The sequence below is a fragment of the Oryzias latipes genome, chromosome 4 (genome assembly GCF_053564925.1).
Source record: "Oryzias latipes strain Hd-rR chromosome 4, Olatipes_Hd-rR_3.1".
In the NCBI taxonomy this organism is placed as follows: domain Eukaryota; kingdom Metazoa; phylum Chordata; class Actinopteri; order Beloniformes; family Adrianichthyidae; genus Oryzias; species Oryzias latipes.
In genome coordinates this window covers 24,003,476-24,008,195 of record NC_136240.1, presented here as the reverse complement: position 1 = coordinate 24,008,195, position 4,720 = coordinate 24,003,476, and the positions used below count along the sequence as shown (strand labels likewise).

General features: G+C 36.7%; 1 long non-coding RNA gene across 1 annotated transcript; it reads right to left on the bottom strand.

Annotated features, from left to right (window-relative positions):
• Positions 1-1,362: 1,362 nt before the first annotated feature.
• Positions 1,363-4,328, bottom strand: LOC111947378 (uncharacterized). Its single transcript, XR_013655778.1, has 5 exons — positions 4,281-4,328; positions 2,763-2,940; positions 2,525-2,672; positions 2,255-2,364; positions 1,363-1,935 (listed from the first exon to the last, which is right to left on the bottom strand). It is a non-coding gene; the product is annotated as an uncharacterized LOC111947378 (long non-coding RNA).
• Between the last annotated feature and the right edge of the window lie 392 nt (positions 4,329-4,720).

Sequence of the window (4,720 nt, the reverse complement as noted above, 5' to 3'; positions counted from 1 at the left end):
CCGAGTGGGCTAGTTTCCACTGAGCAGTACGGTTCAGTATGATCCAATCCCATCTGGTATTTAGAGCGTTTCCATTATAAAATGGACCCATTACTCCGGAGTAAAGCGTACTGGGCCCTCGTTAGGTCCATAGAAAAATGGAACGGACTGGTTAGAGCGGAGCTACTGTTGAAACTTGTTGATTAGCAGAAGCTCAATACACCAAAGACGCCAAGAAAGCAACTATATTCCACTTCGCCATCTGCAATTTTTGCTCAAACAACATTAAATGCTTTGTTTATTCGAGATACTAAGCGGAAAAAATTAGCTGCTGGAGGACCTTCACTGCTGTTATTAATAGCTTCCCCCTGCATGCGCCGCGACGGTCCAACTTTGGGTAGTCACATTCACTTGAATTGCCTGGACCATTCTAAGCCGGACCAGACCTTACCACTCAGTGGAAAGCAGACCCACGTTCTCTATATATCGGAATAGAGCTGTGAAAGGAAAAAATTCGCTAGATTTTCGCTGCTTCGAAATTTCGCACTATGCCTTTTCCAATTGTAGGAGGCAGGAATGTCCTATTAACGCTTGCGGTATTTTATGGGGTCCAGATGACCCCACCCTTACATTGACACGTTATCCCTACCTTGACAAAGGTGGATAAAGGTAAAGAGGATTTCATGTAATCCATGGACATCAGTGAAGAATACAAATCATTGAATTTCAATTTATTTCAATATTATTTATATAGCCCAAATTCACAACACAGCTGTCTCAATCGGCTTCGTACTGGTAATTGTAAGGTAAACATACAATCAAAAAGGATCATAAATGCATAGAATTCAATAGCATAATAATAAACTTTAACTAAACAGACTAAACTAAACTGGGCATCCCTGCCCTTAGATCCTCCTTTGCGGTAAGGAAAAAACAGATTCTGCCTTCACTGCAAAAATTGACTGTCTAAATACAAGAAATTTAGACTTATTTTTAGATTATATTGTCTTAAAACAAGTGAAATTATCTGCCAGTGGGGTAAGATAATTTCACTTGATAAGATATCTTAAAATAAGAAAAAATATCTTGGCTTTTAGAAAGAGAGAAACAACTCAAAATTAGTAGTAAAATACTCATTTCAAGCACTATTTTTTAGGTAAAAAAGTCTCAAAACTAGTTTATAAATTCTTCTTTGACAGTTGTTTATTACTCACTTTGAGTAAAAAGGCCCTTAAAACTAGATAACCGTAAGAAGATATGCTTTTAATTCAAGAGTTATTATACTAGAATTAAGACTTATTGCTAGCTGAATTAAAGCTAGTATTGTGTAATTACTAGCTTTTGTAGCTCAAACCAAGACAAGAAAAATACAAGCATACAGGATTAGTATACTTAACAATATTTATTTATATTGCTTTTTTCAAAATTGCTTTGAATACACTGTTAACATAGAATACTTCTGCTTCTACAAATACAAAGAACTGCTTGAAGCATTTCAACATAAAATTTAACAGGTTTACAGCTAAATCTTAATGAACGCTGATGCAGGCCATACTAGTAAATAATCTGAGGTTAAGAGAAATAAGAAAAAGAGTGTCTCTGGTTAACATCACCAAACAAGGCATTCATTTCTCACTGTGAGAGCTCTACCACTCAGTAAAAACGTTTCACTCTGCCAAAACTTTTTTTATGAACTTGTGGTGTCCCGCTCGTGAATATTGTCCTTCAATATTTCTGTCTGACTGACAAAAGTAGGGTTGCCACAAACTTGGGATGGGTAAGATGGAAGGTGTAGTGGTAAGCCAACAGATAAAACAACCTATGGCCAAGATCTTCTTTGGCAAAGGTGGTGATGGGAGTTGCTCCACTTGCCACGAGACAGCAGGACCCATCAAAGAGCAACACCGGGCTGGAGAAAGATCTCTTCTCCAGGTATTTGGCAGGATCATCTGTTGGCTAAAGATAAAAATTATTAGGGTAAAACAGTTTATGTTGTAACTTTTACTAAAAATGTTTTGTTAGTAATAATGAAACATCACTAGGGTCGTATTTGCCATTTTGAAAATTAATATAATGTTTGTAGATGCTTGTATTTAGGCTTTTTAGGTGTCATTAACACCATTTTGCATATCTAGTGGCAGAAAAAAAAAACAGAAATAAATGCTGGGATCCTCACATTATTCCTTCCAGTCTCTACCCACAGTTATTACAGACCATCAGAGACAAACAAAAATCAAGCACAAAATCAAAGTTTCAAATGGGAACAAAAACTCACCTCTAGAACATGCAGCAATGCTTCACTAGCATGTGCCAGTTTCTTAAGGGGTGAAGTTGGAGATGGGAAAAGCGTTGGGAGTGCTCTGAAGAGTGCAACGTTGTGTTCAACTAAAATATAACAATATAATAGAATAACTCAGTTATTAACTTCATTTTCAGCTTAATGTTGAGTTTACATTAAATTGAATATCAGTTTGCATAATAACAACGCAATTCTGACCAACACCTCTGAAAACATTATGGAAAAAAAGACAGTAAAATGAGTTACCTCCACTTAAGTTCATGGGAGGCTTCAACACTTTTTTCCAAACTCTGTAAAACTGCACTAGTGAGCAGAAGTCTTCCCATCTGTCCTGTACTTGACATCTGAATTTGCCGTTTCCCATATCCTGGATCCACCGTAGCTCCTCCATCACCTAAAACACAAGTAACATACAAAAATGCCTCCTTTGTAAAGATGGGCGGTGGGGGGAACAACCAATCAAAAACACAAGTAAATTGCTTACATGATGAAGCTCCTTGAAACATGGATATGCCTCCAGAATCTTTGTAGGTCTATCATCTTCTTTTAGGACATCACTTTCAATGAAGGCTTTTCTTGACTGAAATCCGAGGTCAAGGATCTGGCAGACAGCATCTTGGTTTGGTTTTGGTTCTCTATACATCTATCGAGGCTATCCGTTTCTGCCAAAATGAAAAATAAAAATCATTGAAGATATCAGACATATTCTGAATTATACAATGGGTTTTAGCCGACATGAACTGTTATACTTCCATTATTTATTAGAGCAACATAAATGAGAAAGCATCTTACACTGCTGTATATAAAAGCTTGTTTACAATGTAAATGTAAACAACAATAGCTGTAATGTCTCAATATCAACAATATCAATATCCAATGGTATAAGGATAATTAAGGTGGGTCAAAAAAATAAGAAAAGGTAAAGCATTTTAAGTGATCACATAGAGGGCATAATTTTATTCCTGAAGGAAACAGCAAAACAACAACATATTTGCGATCTGAATCAAAGATACGAGTTCTTAGTGTCATAACCTTCTCATAACTTGTCTAATCCAAGTAAGGGAGGTATCATTGCAAAGCTAGTCAGAGAACTACATGAATTAAGGTTGATATCAAATCCATTTTTACTTCATTATCAACAAATTATAAGTAATTACGAATATAACCAAAAAGATTGTACAGTTCAATTAAGCTAAACAGATGCTGTGAGGCAGAGTAAACACTGAAATCTTCTTCATGGCATTTATAATGTTTATAAAATGATCCATTTAGCTGACCAAAAAAACCTTTGGAAACAGATATCCTATTTACACTATTTTCCTTTTACATTTTAACTTTTCAAGTTAATAAATAAGAGAGATTCCAGACTCGTTTCCTGGGTTTGAACTATCATGTGGCTCTATGTGTAAAAATACTTTGAAGTACTTTTAAAAGTCATTATTGATTTTTATAAATAAATCAAACAATAATAAAACTGCTGTTTTATTTATTTATTATTTTATACCACAATCCAATAGTATTTCATTAAGCTACGGTTGCTCCTTTATGTTTGTAGACATTGGTTGCAGCCGATCAGTTTACTCAAAACCTGTCACATGACCTCATGTCCCAGCATTCACTTCTTGGACGGAGCCTTGCAAACGGGGGGAACAGCACCTGCTCGCTTTTGATTACTGATTAAATTTCCGGGAGGTGAAGATAACTACAACAAAAAATATTAGCCTGCATGCATAGTACGCACCGATCTAGTGACGCTCATTCATAAAACGGAGAAAACAATGCAGCCTCGCGTTCCTCTAAATGGGAGAAATTCTGGTGGCTAAGCTAGGTCATACGAACATGCCTAGAAGAGACGGAATGCCGCTCTGCTACTGGCTGCCTCGTCACACTTGACGACTAGCTTGGATACCTAGCTGTCATTAGGCTTCGGGTAACAATATTTGTTCACATTGAGTGAAGTAATAATATTTAATAAAATAAAAATAGTCTCAGAAAAACTTACCGAACAGGCTATCAGAAGGGTCTGGTTCAAAGTGGCTGCCGCTTTTCCCTCTCTTTCCAACCGTCAGGACAGGCGCAACCAAATGACTTTAGGGGGGTGGGGGTGAGAGGGTTACCGCAAAACATGTACCTTTGTCCACAAAGTTGTATGATGTAATTAGAAGATATTATACACACTACTTTAAAACTCACCTCTATTATTGTTGTATGGTAATACTAGGGAAAATAAATTTTGTGTTATTTATGAAACCCTCCCGTCCCCCCATTCCCTTCTTAGCTGGTATTGACCGCAGGAGGAAAAGGAGTACCGTATGTTCATGTTATTTCAGACTTTGAGATAGTCCAGATTGTTTTTGCACCCGTTTTACCAATGCAGAGCGCATTAAGACTTACAAATCTGATTGAACAGCATCTGAAACGATTTAAGCCATTGTTTCCTTA